The sequence below is a fragment of the Ammospiza caudacuta genome, chromosome 17 (assembly GCF_027887145.1).
Source record: "Ammospiza caudacuta isolate bAmmCau1 chromosome 17, bAmmCau1.pri, whole genome shotgun sequence".
Lineage (NCBI taxonomy): Eukaryota > Metazoa > Chordata > Aves > Passeriformes > Passerellidae > Ammospiza > Ammospiza caudacuta.
The window spans coordinates 15,643,553-15,658,138 of NC_080609.1; the positions used below are offsets into that span (position 1 = coordinate 15,643,553).

At 48.9% G+C, this 14,586-nt stretch overlaps 1 protein-coding gene across 1 annotated transcript in view; it reads right to left on the reverse strand.

The window, feature by feature from the left end:
- Positions 1 to 14,586, reverse strand: part of CACNA1H (calcium voltage-gated channel subunit alpha1 H) — a 149,519-nt gene that overhangs the window by 106,616 nt on the left and 28,317 nt on the right. The gene's annotated exons all lie outside the window — the stretch shown is intronic.

Here is a 14,586-nt window from a genome sequence, read left to right on the forward strand (position 1 = left end):
GGGAATCGCCCCACAGCAAGAGAGAAACTCAAGGGCACCAGCAGAGCAGTGCCCAGTGCCAACCCTGCTCTCCTGGATTCCCTCTGGAGTTGGGAGAATGAGGTTCTCCCATTCCAACCCCATTCCCACATCTCCAGAAGGGAGAGGTTCCAGTCTGAGATCCACATCCTGATGGGAATGAGGTTCTCCCATTCCAACCCCATTCCCACATCTCAAGGAAGGACAAATTTAACTCTGAGATCCACATCCTAATGGGAATGAGATCCTCTCTTCCAAAGCCATTCCCAAATTTCCAGAAGGGAGAGATTCTACTCCCAGATCCACATCCCGATGGGAATCAGGTTCTACCATTCCAACCCCATTTCCAAATCTCAAGGAATTACAGATTCCACTCTGGGATCCACATCCTGATGGGAATGAGGTTCTCCCATTCCAACCCCATTCCCACATCTCAAGGAAGGACAAATTTCACATCCTGATGGACAAAGACAAAACAAAGCCAAGCTGACGGGGCCAAGGGTGGGAATGTTGGGGTTCAGGATGCAGAGGGCATGAAAAGAAGGAAAGGGCTCCCAGCTGGATGTTTCCAGTCTCCAAAATTCCCTCATATTCCTTACAGGATCCGCCAGTGCTCAATTAACCGATAATTAATTGATCTAAGTAGGAAGTGGTGATTTTGCATCAGTGCAAAATAGGCCCAAAGTTGCTGTTTGCTGCTGGCAGGACAATTAAAAATCCCACAAAAAGATGGAATAATTCCACAAATTAAGCAGGAACGAGAGAACTGTTTCTAGGGAAAATAATTGGAAACATCTGGATGTGAATAAACCTTTGTGCTTCCAAACCCACACCTGGGGGAGGCGGAGAGAAGCACAGACATTGAATTATTTCTGATAACAGCAATTCCTGAATAAAAAACCTCCCATGTTTATTCCTCAGGAATATTTTAGCTGGGATTTTATCTGCTCAGGATAAAATTTATTGCAGCAGATCAGAGCTTCAGTCTCAAACTGGTTTTGCACGATCTTATTCAGCCAGATGGAAAAAAAAAGGCAAAAATCAGTGGGGTCAAATCTTGCAGCTACCTAAAATCTGATCCCAAAGCCCAAGTTCTTATTTTAGAGGGGCTTTAACTGGAAAATAAACTTAATTTAATTAAAAATTTTAATTAAATACCTCAAAGCTGGGAACCAACAGGGCAGGCTTGGGAACCCACTTGCCCAAAATGGAAATAAATGTAGGAAGCCTGAGAAATAAATGAAATAAAATCCTGGGAATGAAGCAGGAGAAGCTCCTGATGGGATTTTTCCATTGCTGACATTCCAATGTTAGCTTAATTTCTCCCTCCCTTCCATGAATTCTTCCTGATTTTTCTCATCTTTAAGAGCAGTTTGGATGCTTTTCCCTGACTGGAAGCCCGGAGATAATCCAACCCCACGGAGCCAATACACAAATCCTGCCCCAAAACTCCAACCTCAGCCAGATTCCATTCCCAATATTCCATGGAGTGATGGGATCCATGTAAAACTCCCTATAAGTACGGCTCCTGTGCCTGCAGTTCCATAAATTTCCTTTATTATATTTGCAGATTTTTCCCCCCCCCCCCCCCCTTTAAAGTCCTTGGAGCCCCAAAAAACTGAGATTGAACCTGATTTCCTGCTTTTCCAGAACCTCCCAAAGCCATCCAGATTCCAGCAGCCCCATGGAGATATCCCAAAAAAATTCCCTGAGGTGGGGATGGGGTGATGCTGCTTGGCAGGGTGGGATGAAAATCCCAATTCTGGTAGGATGGGAAAACCCCAAGAGGAAGAAAAAAAAGTGAGGAAATGGTGAAAAAAAAAAAAAAGTCCTGGAGCAGCACAAAGAGCAAGGATGTGCCTGGAGAGGGAATTCCCACAGAACATCCTCGGGGATGTTCCCGGAGCGCTTTTCCAGCAGGGGAGTCAGGGCAGGTGAGGGATGGCACAAATCCCTCCTGGAAAATCCCCCAAAAAAGGGAACGAGGCTGGAAACAGCAGCTCGGGCAAGTTCCCAAATCCTTGGGAAGGGAAAGAGCCAAGGGGGATCCGCGCTGGAGGCAGAGAGCATCCCAAAGGGAGTGCCCGGTGCTTCATCCTCCGGCAGAAATTCCAGGGAAAACACATCTCAGAACACCTGGGCCGCGCTCAGATTCCCAGATTTCAAATTTCCAGATTGATTCCCAGATTGGGAAGGGGCTCCTGGTTTCTCTGAGGGATCCACAGCAGCTCTTATGCTGAAATTCCCGAGTTTAAAAGCGGCACCACAAAACCCAGGCTCTGCCCCCAAATGTTGGTGCCATTCCTGACACTCCTGACTCTCCCAGGGAAACTCTCCTGACACTCCCTGCCAGTTTCATGTGGGATTTATGGAATTTATTTTCCCATATTATTATTTTTTAAGCCACTCAGTGGATTTTAAGCTGTTATTTTCCAATGGGATTTGGCAGCCTCCTGGTTATTATGGATCTCCGCCACCCCTCTCCCAAATCCTACAAATATTCCTGCAATAAACACAGCAAAACCAATCTGGGATGGAATCACCACTGTGACAAATTCATGGTTTTCATCTCATGCTTGGAATGAAGGACAAATTCCCAAATTCCCAAATTCCCAGGAGCTCCAGAGGGAGCAGCTCCATTTAGAAATTCCCAATCCCAATCCTCATTCCATGTGGGAGAGAGGCTGGAGCCACAGGCCTGACACCCAGGAACTGAACAGAAGCAAGATCATGGCACTATTTTCCCATAATCTTATTATTTTTAAGCCACTCAGGGGATTTTGGAGACTTAACCCATGATTTTAACCCCTGGGATTTGGCAGGATCCCGGTTATTATGGATCTGTCCCGAGGCTGAGGAAAATCCCAAAGCCCTAAATTGCAGTTTGGTTCCAAGAAAAACCAAATATTTACGGGAGGAGCCGCCAAGGGAAGTTTCAGTTTGGGTGGTTTGAGATGTGAGTAATGCACGGAATACAAACAGAAATCCTGGGAATTCCAGAGCGTTCCAGGGATGTCCTGCTCCTCTGAGAGCAGAGAGATTGGGTTGGGAATGTGGGAAGGGGAAAGGGATAAAAAAAAGGGGGAGGAAAAAGGGGGGAGAAAAAAGGGAATTTATAATAAAATAGAAATTTTTATTATTTATTATAAAGTATAATAATTTATATTATATTACTATTTTATTATAATTTATAATAAAATAATATTTTATTGGACTTTAATATATTATACTTTATAATAAATTATTATAAATTATTTTAAATTATAACAATATATTTTTATATTTTATTCTAAATTATAATAATTTATAATAAAATTATTTTACCATTTATAATATTTATAAAATAAAACAGAACAAAATCAAACAAAAATGAAAGCTATAATAATAGATAACAGTAATATATAATAACACGCTAATAAAATAGCAGTGCAGATAATGATTATAGTGATGATGATGACAATTAATAATTATGATAATAACGATGATCATGATGATGATGAAGTTAATAATAGCAAAGCAAGGGGATGAACAAAAGGTAGGGATGATCCAGAGGAGGAGCCACACACAACCCAGCACCAGGGTCCTGTGTCACCTGGGTCCCCAAATTGCCACCCTGCTGTCCCCAGCAGCCCGAGCTGGGCTGGCCCTGGGAATTAATGTGGCTAAAAGAGGCAACAAGGGGCAAAAAAAGGGACAATAATAATGACAATTGTTCAGGAAAATGGGGTTTTGGAGGAGGCAGGGTCAGCACACAGCAGAGCCAAATGTCACCTGGTCCCAAAATTGTCACCGTGCTGTCCCCAGGGTCAGCACACAGCAGAGCCAAATGTCACCTGGTCCCAAAATTGCTGAGGACAGCCTGAGCTGGGGATGAGCCGTCTCTGGGAATGAGCGTGGCTGGGAAAGGTGACAAGGACCAATAAAAGGGACAATAATAATGCCAGCCTTTCCAGGAATTGGGATTTTGGAGGCAGAGTCAGCAGAGCTACACATCCGCCCCAGGCAGGACAAAATTCCCAGGAAATGTTGATCAAAGCCAACCCAGGGCTGCTCCTGGGGTTTGTTTAGAGCAGAAATTCATTCCTGCTTAGCCCCAAGCTCTGGCAGCTTCTGGATTTGATCCTGGGATCAAACACTGGGCTGTCACTGCCTGGGTGACATTTGGTGGCTTTGGGGGTCACCGGTGGCCTTGGCAGTGCTGGGTTAATTCCATCTCAGAGAGTTTTTCCTGAATAATTCTGGGATTCTCTCTTGGCCTTTGCTCTTAACCTGGGCATGAACCCCAACCTGAGCAGCTCCTGAGGGATGTTTTCCTTCTGCTCCCAGGGATTTTCCTCCTCTGTTCCCAAGGATTTTTTCTGCTGCTCCCAGGGATTCTTCCCCTCTGTTCCCAAGGCTTTTTCCATGTGCTCCCCAGGGATGTTTTCCCTCTGTTCTCAAGGATTTTTCCATGTGCTCCCCAGGGATGTTTTCCCTCTATTCCCAAGGCTTTTTCCATGTGCTCCCCAGAGATTTTCCCCCTCTGTTCCCAGGGATTTTTCCCTCTGCTCCCCAGGGATATTTTCCCCCTTTGCTCCCCAGGCAATGTCCAGGGCACAGCACCCAGTGCCCACCTGGCCACCCCAGGGCCAGCTCCTGGCACACACCCACACAGAGGGACAGATGGATTTATCCTGTGCCATTCCCAATGATCCTTCCTAGAGTTACCCATCAGAGAAAGGATTTTACAGCCATAACTGAGGAGAAGGCAAAGCAGGCACAGCCTGGCCCCAAATCTGGGGAAGGGGCAGCAGCAGGGGGGGCTGGCAGCATTCCCAGCCCCGGGCTGGAGCTGGAGCCAGAGCAGCCTCACGTTCCTGCTGCTCTGTCCCCAACATCTGCTGCAGCCACAAATCCCTCCCAAAGCCGGCTCCAGACAGGGAATGCCCTTTTCACCCCGGGAATGGCACTCCCAGCTCCCAGGGCTCGAGCTGGGCTGGGGAATGGGATCACCCCCAGGCCCTGCCATGCTCCAGGAGCTCTTTTCCCAACTTTTCCCAGCTTTTCCCAACTTTTCCCTGGCTCTGGATGTGCAGAGCTCAGTGGGGCTTTCCCAGCCCCAGCCCCGAGCCTGGAGCGGAGCCCTTGGTGCTCTGGGCTGGGCACAGGGGGTGAGTGTGGCTGAAAGAGGGGAAAAGGGACAAAAGAAAACGGGATTTTGGAGCTTTACAGCTTTCTGTTCCCTGCCTGAGCATCCTGGGCTTCCACAGGGCATGTTTGGATCTCAGGGTCTCTGTGCAGGGCCAGGAGTTGGATCCCTGGGGATCCCTTCCAGCCCAGGGGATTCCAGGATTCTGATTTTTAGCAATTTTCAATCCATAACACTCCTATAATCCTACAACCCTGGAATTCCTCATGATCTGCCCCTTCCAGGCTCCCTTTTCTAAGGCAGATCCTGGCATTTTTTTCATTTTGAATTCAGCTGGGAGAATTCCAGTGCCATTCCCAAAGAGCCAGAATCCTGGGATGGATTTGCAGGAGCAGCAGCAGCATCCTGGATAAATATTTTCCAGAAAACCACCTCTGTCCCTGCTTGGATTCCTGGATAAATATTTCCCAGGGATTCCCAGGTTCTCCCTCCTTTTCTCAGGCTGGATTTGGGATGGCTGAATCCGCCCAGGAGCTGTGACACATCCCTGAGCTGCAGCAGTACAATCCCAACATAAACACATTCCCACACATCCCAGGGATGTTGTTTCTATCCTGGGGATTCCCAGGCTGCTGTGGGATCCCAGACAGGCTCCTGATCTTTAATTCTCTGTGTGAGTAATGCCTTTCCCTGCTCCTCACCCCAAACGCTCTTTCATCCTCTCCGTGCGCTTCTCCTCCCTCTGGATTTATTCCCTTTCATCCCAGCTCTGCCAGGATGACAGACACGGCCCCAAATGCCAGAGGAAATGAGGCACAGGCAGATGCAGCAGGGATATCTGAGATAACAACTGATCCCACATCCAATCTACCCCCAAACCAGGGAATTGGCCCTGAATCTCCTCCCAGGAGCTGCTCCACAGGGAGTGGATGCAGGAATTTGGGGAGAAATCCACAGTGGCAGCTGTGAATCCCTGGGCTCCCTGCTGGAGCTGAATCTGTGGCAGGTTCCAAGTGGATGAAGGATGAATTAATTTAGGGAAAATGAGGATTGGGATGGTTTTATCCCAAAAGCTCTGGAGGTTACAGGATATGGAGCATCCAAGCAGGATCCTCCAGTCCAGCTGTGCATGGATCACACCTGGATTTAACTTTGTCACCAGGAAAAATCCATGGTGACAGATCCCCATCCCTCTGCTCCACAGCCTGGAAATGTCCCACCACAGCATTGTGGCTGCCTGGATATCCCCAAATCCCATGGAGAGCACCCCATTCAGTGCTTCTGGCAGCCTCCTCATGCAAAACCCCCCTGGAATTCCCTCCCATTCAGCCAGGGACTGGAATCCCACCTCCAAATGGGCTCAGGATGTCACAGTGGGAAGAGGGAAAATTCCCTGGAAGTGACTTTTGCAGCCATCAGTGACCCCAGAGCTGTCCTGGGTGGCCACACCAGGAAAACCTCCCACCAGCCTGCATTTCTCCCTGTGCTTTCTCTTCCTTCAGCCTCCAGCTGGAATATCCCCAAGAATAAACCCAAAAAACCATCTCAAAAATAAACCCAAAAAAGCATCTCAAGGTGCAGCTGGCAGAAAGGAAGGAGCCCTGGCCATCCCTTTGGAGCTGAGGGAAGGGAGCCAGCAGATTTCCAGGCCACAGGAGGTTCAGCTGTGGAGTTTCTAACCCAAAATTCCAGGTTTGCAGCTGGAGAGCAGCTCCTGGAAAAGCCAGCTGGGAAAGAGGGATGCACATCCCACTGAGGGCTTGATCCAGGTGGTTCTGAGCAGGACTGGAGCTCATCCTGAGGGGGGGAATCTGGGATAAAAATGCTGCTGGAAATGGGATTTCCTTCACACAATTCCCAGCTATCTGTGCCCATCAGGCGCTGTCACACAAATGAGTTCAGTCACTCCATAAATCACCCAAAAAAGCTCCATTTTCCCATCTAAAATCCGTCATCCCAGCAGCTCCTCCCAGTAACACCAGCATGGCCCAGTGGCTGCTCCCTGAGCCAGCCCCATCCATCCCCACTCCAGGCTGACACATGGGACTCCCCCCAGAAATCCTGGAATGGCTCCGAGCTCAATTCCAGCCCTAATTCCAAGGGAAGCTCTCCCAGAGCTCAGCTCCAAGAGGTTTTGTAAACAAAGCCACCAAACAAAAGCCTCCCAAAGCTCGGCTTTAATGGAAAAGTTATTGGGCTGCCTTTTTCCCCTTTTTTTTTCTTTTCACACAGCAATAAAAGAAAGCTCCTGATAAAAGTCCCCCTGCAGCGTTTGCAACCCAAACACGGAGGCTGTGGTGCCACACGAGGAGTGGGAGCTGCAAAGAGGTGACAAAATCCCTTTTCCCCACCCTTTTCCCAAGCTCTCCTACCTCAGATCCATCACAACCACCAGGATTTCCCTGCAGGATCCTCCCAGGTGCTGCCACAAACGGCACAGGGTGAGCAAAGAAATGTGGGGTTGGATGCAGGAGGAATTTGGGAGTAACTTCTCCCTCCTCCTGCTAATTAAGGCCCTGGCACTAATTAAGGCCCTGCTCGTTAGCAGGGGGCTCAGGGAGCTGCAGCTGGCACAGAGGGGCAGTGCCAGGGCTGGGGGTGTTTCCTTAGGGAGGGATCACAACAGGCCTGGTGTCTGAAATTGAGGGAAAAATCCCAAAACATCATTTACAAAATTTTTTATAAAATTTATAATTTTAATTATGATTAAATTATTTTAATTTTAAATTGATAAATAATTTTAATGATATTAAATTTAAAGTATAATTAATTTTAATTATAATTTTAATTAAGTGATGGCATAAAATTTGTAATTTTAATTGATAAACTTTATAATTTTAATTGATAAAATTAAAAGTTACAAAATTCCAGGCATGCTCGCCCTGGAGAGCAACAGGTCCCTGCCAGGCCTGGATGAGCCAGGCTTTAAACTGGGATGGAAATCCTGTGGATTTGTCCCATTTTCCCCCGTTTGCATCCTGAGGGTGCTGCAGGGAACAGATTTTTGCTCTGAGCACTGATGGATATTTTAATGCTGAGCTGCAGCCCTGAGTGATGGCATTTAGAGTTTAGTCCTGGCTCAAGCACCTGTGTAAACCCAACCAGAGCTGGCCCAAATCCAGCAGAGCACTCAAACCAACGTTGTCCTGTGGATTTCACCCAGGTTTGGAGCAGGCTGGAAATGGGAGGTGAGGATGGAGCAGCAGGAGGGGAGGATGTGATGGAGCAGCAGAGAAATTCCCAAGAACAAAGCAGGACAGGAATGGGTGGCCCAGCAAAGATGAACCTGAATTTCTCAATTTCCGCCAGGGCACTGTTCATTATGTCCATTTCCTCCTTCCAAGAGGGAATCACTCCAAGCCGTCAGCTGCAATTGGAGAATTCTGTGTGCAGGAAGAACAACCCAAATCAGGGTTTTCCCCACTCTCAGTAACAGAGCAAAGCTGAAACAAGGCTGGGAATCAAAGCTGCAGGAATCCCAGGACTCCCAGAGCTCCAGGCTGAGCACAGCCAGGCACAAACACGAGCTCCAATCAGCAATTCCCACCTCAGGCTGAACTTTCTGGAGCTGTCTGTGCCAAACTCCTTTTGTCAGACACAAATCCCAACATTAGTCAGGTATGAATTCATTTCCAAGCACAACCAGGCTGGGAAAAATCCGAGGAGGCGCCGGGAAGGAGCGGCCAGGGCAGTCCTTGGGAAGGCCTTGTGCTGCTCCCCTGGGACAACACCTCTCAGGGATTTAATTCCAACGTAATTCCATGTTCCAGCCATTATAAATCCAGGGAATAGCTCATCCCGTTTCTCTGGGTTAACTCTGGGAGGTTTGAGCTGCAGGGATCCAGGGTTTGGAGCTCATGGGAGGGACAGGGCCTGAATCTCCTCATGGGAATTCCCAGCCCGCGGTGCTGGGTCTGAGCTGCCCCAGGAGCTTTTCCCAGCCTGGATTCTCCCAAAATCGAGGCCATTGGGGAGTGCAGACCCTGGCACACTTCAGGTTCTTTGGAACTTTCCTTGTGTGCCTCCTCTGGGATTTTCTGGGATTTTCTCATCCCACCTGGGTAGCTCTGGCCCTGCTGAACACCCTGCAGGCTTGGGGGGCCCAAACTCATTTAGCAGCGTTAATTGCAGCCCTAAAGAACACGGATCCTGCCCTCACTGGGGTTTGGAGGTCATTGCCATCCCTACAGACTCCAGGTTGGATATTCCAGACTGGTTCTGGACCCAGGAGGAGTCTCTGGGGATGTGGGATGGAACAGGACAATCCCTGTGGACAATCCCTGCCTCTCCCACAGCTCCAAGGCATCCAACACCAAATCCAAGGAGATTCCCTGTCCTTATCCATGCCCTGAATGAGGTGGGAACAGCCACAGGCTCCTCCTCTCCTGGTTGGAACAGCAGGATCTGACTTTTCCATGTTTCCCATTGCAAATTCCAGTTTGGAGAGCAGGACCTGCACATCTCCTGCACATCTCAAGGGCTTCAGTCCCCTTCAGCCTGGTTGTGTCCAGCTCAGAGAATCCCAGAATGGTTTGGGTTGGAAAAGCTCCTCCAGTGCCACCCCCAGCTGGGCAGGGACAGCTTCCAGCATTCCCAGGTTTCTCCAAACCCATCCAGGCCTTGGATTGATCTGCCCAGTGCTCCTCCAGCTTCCCACCACACCCATGGGATCCAGAAACTCACTGCCAACCATGAACCCAGCAGAAAACTCCCCAGCCTCAAGCAAACCCAAACCCTACAATAACAGCATCACCACCATCAGGAAAATCAGAATTCTTCCCAAAAAATTCCTCAGATCCAGCTGCAAGCAGCAGAAACCCCTCAGCACTTCATGGGAATTTGCCATTGCTTTTTCCAGCCATCAATTAGATCCCAAAATCCCCCTTTTTCCACCCAGGATGTTGCAGAAGCTGTAACACCAAGCTTGGCATGACTGAATCCCTCCATCCCTGCCATGACCTGGTGCTTCCCAGCTGGAATTTTCTGGATTCTCCCTCTCTGACTGTGCCAAACAACTTCCCCAGCGAGGAAAACATTTTGCTGTCTTCAGACTGAGTAAAAATAACCCTCAATTCCCTTCTCAATTAGGTGAGGACTGGAATGGGCTGTTAATTGGGCCTCTCTTGCCTCAGATGATCTCTGGGAAGGAGCTCAGTCGCACAGAAGCGCTGGGAAGCACAGCCAGGGTGGGATAACGGGGCAGCTCATCCTGGGGGGGCTGCACAGGGAAGGGGAAAAGGGATTTTGGGGGGGAAAAATGGGAAAGGAAAAGGTGGCAAAGGCTGGAAGTTCATTGGATGCTCCAGCTCTAAAGCACGTGGAAGAACAGATTAACTTGGAAAGAAGAATAATTTAACTTGGAAGGAAAAAAAAAAATGGGAAGAAAACAATTTCCAAGGAGGTTGCACAGGGAAGGGAAGAGGGAAAAATGGGAAAAAACAGGTGGCAAAGACTGGAAATTCCTTGGATGCTCCAGCTCTAAGGCATGTGGAGGAATAGACTGAATTTGAAGGAAAAAACAAAAACAAAAACATTTCCAGGGGGGCTGCACAGAGAAGGGAAAAATGGATTTTGAGAGGGAAAATTGGGAAAGAAAAAGGTGGCAAATGCTGGAATTTCATTGGATGCTCCAGCTGTAAAGCATGTGGAAGAATAATTTAACTTGGAAGGGAAAAAAAAAAAAAAAAAAAAAACAGGAAGAAAAACCCATTTCCTCGCGGATTAGAACCCGTTAACTGCCACGGAGCTAGATTTGAGAATTCGCCTTTTGTTCCCCAAGAACCCCTCGGAAAACATGGGCAGGGCCAGGCTGCAGTGCGCCCTGTGCTGTCCCTCGGTGTCCCCGGGGTGGCTCGGTGCCAGCTCGGGAGGTGCCACCCACGCTGCCCGCCGGGCACCGCCGCTCCCTCCCTGCCTGTCAGCTCCTCGGCTCCCCCGGGCTGATGAATAGCGGGAATAAAAAGCAGGAAAAAAAGCAGCGTGACAGTCAATTAGTGCCCGTGATGGAGCACCCCGAGCAGCTCCTGCTCCCTGGATGCTCCCGATGAATAAACGCGGGGTGCCCGGCGTGGAAACGGGGCAACAAAGGAGCTGCTGATTTATCTCCCTGTTCTGCTATGGGATCACAGCTTCTGGAGTGCCCACGAGTCCTGCTGGATCTGTGGATGATGGAATGTGAGCGTGGATCCTCTCAGCAGAGGGGTTGGATGGTGGGGATTGCACCTTCCTGTCATTCTCTGCTTCTCCTTCCTTCATTTCACAGTGGCTTGACTTCATTTTGTACTTTATAGTCCTTACAGTTTGTACTTCATACTTCCAGTCCTTTATGGTTTTTGGTTTAGATCCTTTGGATGACCCAAGGGCCACCCAAAAGGACAGGAAATGGGACAGCACTTTGGGATTAACCTAAAATGAGGATTTTTGGCAAAGCAGTGCTTGGGCCTGGTGCCTGGGGTTTGTTGGAATGGGATTTTATAGGATATTGGGATAAATTTGACTGGAGGAGCTGTGGCTGCTCCATCCCTGGAATGTCCAAGGCCAGGTTGGAGCAGCCTGGGACAGCGGGAGGTGTCCCTGCCCTGGCAGGGGTGGCACTGGATGATTTTTAAGGTCCCTCCCAACCCAAACCATTCTGGGACTCTCTGAAGGCCTCGAAATACCCTGTTAATAAATCAGACAAAAGCCCAGACTCCAAACCCCTCCCTGCACTGGATTTTTGGGATTTCTCTAATCCAGCTGACCCAAGTGGGAATTCCTGCTTCCCATTTCCAGCCCTGCTCCTGGATGGATGAGGGAGCCAAATGTTCCCATTTAGGGTTTTCCACCCTGGCAGATCCCACCCTGCTGAGTGAGAGCCACACCCTGGCATCAGCACAGTCAAAATATTCCCAAATTCCTGAGGCATCAAAGGGATTCCTGGGAATGCTGAGGGAGGAGCATTCCACTCCTCCACAGCAACCCCACAGGGGCAGAGCTGCCTCCAAATCCCTGTTATCCCTCCAAATCTCCATTATCCCATACAAATTCCTGCTGCAGCTCCATCACAGCATCAGGGCAGGAAGGAAACGAGGGTTTGATGGAATTGTGTTTGCAGCAGAGCAGGGCCAGCGAGGGCAGGTGCAGATATGGATCCACCTCCCACCTCCCGCGCCTCGCTGGAGCTCAGCAGCATCCTCAGATCTCCCTTTTCCATCTCTCCCGAGCGTGGATTGTGCAGGGGAGGTTCCAATTAAACCCAAACTCTGCCTGTGCTTCCAGAAAATCCCAGAGCCTGCAGAGAGGGAAGGACAGCAGGAGGACAAAGTGCTCCTGTTCTGGATGGTGGCCCTGGAGATCACCTTGGGCTCTTCTCCCCATCAGGATGGAGCCGATTTTAACTCAGACCTGGGAAGGAGGGGCTGGAAGGAAATGGCTGCACCATGGAAAGGGAATTTTGGCTCAGAGCTTTTCCCCTGGGATTTTTCACCCTGAAACCTCCAAAAGCAGCTCAAGTCCTCTGTAAACCCCAAGTCCAGTTTGCCTTTAGGATGAGCCTAAATCACCAAATAAAAGAATTTTAAATATGGGGGCAAAAGCTGAGCTTTGCCCTTTGAGGTTGGGAGCCCTCCATAGCTCCCATTGATTCTTTGGGAATATTAATATTAAATATTAATAATTAACCAAGTCCCTCTGCCTTATCTCTCCTCATCCCCTGCAGTGCCACGTCCCTGTCTGGCAGATCTGAAAGGAGCTGGGAGTGACAGAAAATGGGGACATTTGGGGACAGTGTTGGAATAGATTAAAACATCCCACTCCTTCCTTTCTCCAGCTCCTGATTTATTCTGTTCTCCCATTTATTCTGTTCCCACATTTATTCTGTTTTCATATTTATTCTGTTTTCACATCTCCTTGCAGCTGTTTTGCCATGACAAAGTTGCATCTTCCCCAAAACACAGAAACATGAGGCCCCTTTGAATCAGGACTCAAGAGCCCTTTGAAGGATTAAAAATGAAGGAGAAATCAAGGAAAAATATGAGGTTTTTTCCCTCACAAGAGCTCCCTGCACATTAAATCTCGGATGGAGGCCAAGGTGGAGAGGGAATATTCGGATATTGGGGGAAGTGGTGCCAAAGGAGATGTGGCTGCCATGGGGTGGCCAGGGAAGAGCTGAAGAAATAATTTGAAAGAGTAAAGCCAGATTCAAACTGAATCCCCACAAGTAAATCAGGCATATCAGGAATCTGCTGGGCCTGAGGGAAATGAGGAATTCTGAGCCTGTTCTCCTTCTTTCTAGGCTCCAGGAAAAAACATGGAGCAGACCCTGGTTCAAAAAATCCATCCCTGGAAGTGTCCCTGGCTTCAATTCTGGGAGCTGGTGCAGCTGTGACAACACTGAGACACATCTGGATGGGAGTGGTGCCTCCCTTCCCAAACTGCCTGGGAGCTTTGGGAATGCAGAGCCCTGATCCCAATCCTTGGATATGTCCCCCCACTCTCTCATTCAACCCCTCTCTTTTTGTTTTTAGAGGGACTGGGGAAAAAAAGACCTGGAAAATGACACATTTTTAGATCCATGAGGAATTTGGACTTGCAGAGCTTTGGGAATGTATCAGAGCAATTTATGGAGCAGCAGATATAAACCCCATCCTGGGATTCCCTCTCACCAGTGGGGAATTCTGCCATGGGCCTTTCCTTGTCTGGGAATTGTGACTTATTGGGGGCCCTGTTACAAGGAGCAGCAATTAAATCCCATTTTTCCCAAGGATTTCCCTTCCCTGCCGTATTCCCAGGGCTCTGGCACATCCCTGAGGCTCAGCAGCTCCGAGCTGCCAATGGGTTTATGCCACAGCACCCTCTGGAAAGCTCCTTTCCTGGATTATCCCCTGGCTCAGCACAAAGGAACTGGGACATAACGAGGTTGAGTGATTGGCACAAGATCATTGATTATTCCAGGGGTTAATTATTCCTGGGGTTTTCCAGAGGGGAGCACCTGCAGGAAAGTGATGGAGAATGAAACTCCAGGGGGATGCAGTTTCAGTGGGATAGAATTCCAAGGATTTGGTGATGGATAAATCCATGGCCATGACAATCCAGGTGACCCCACTCCACCTTCCATCCCATCCATGCACAAAGGGCTCTCTCTGCACATCCTGGGAAATCTGGGACGGGGAGAGCAGCACAAGCAGGGAATATGGACAGCTTTAGATCCAGGGATGAGGCAAAACCCACAAGAAAAGGCTCTGCTTTTCCAGCCTGGAATTCCACAGCACCTGGACCCAGGAGTGCCCAAGCCAAGCACCAAATTCCTCTTTTGGTGGAGCCTCTCTCTGCTCCGGTTCAATCCAATATTCTCTGGGACGCGGAATTGCCGGTGTCGTCACAGCCTGCCCCGATTTAATCACGTTAAAAGCCACGGAGACGGAATTATTTGGGATTAGGGATGAATAAGGCTTTTAAAGCCT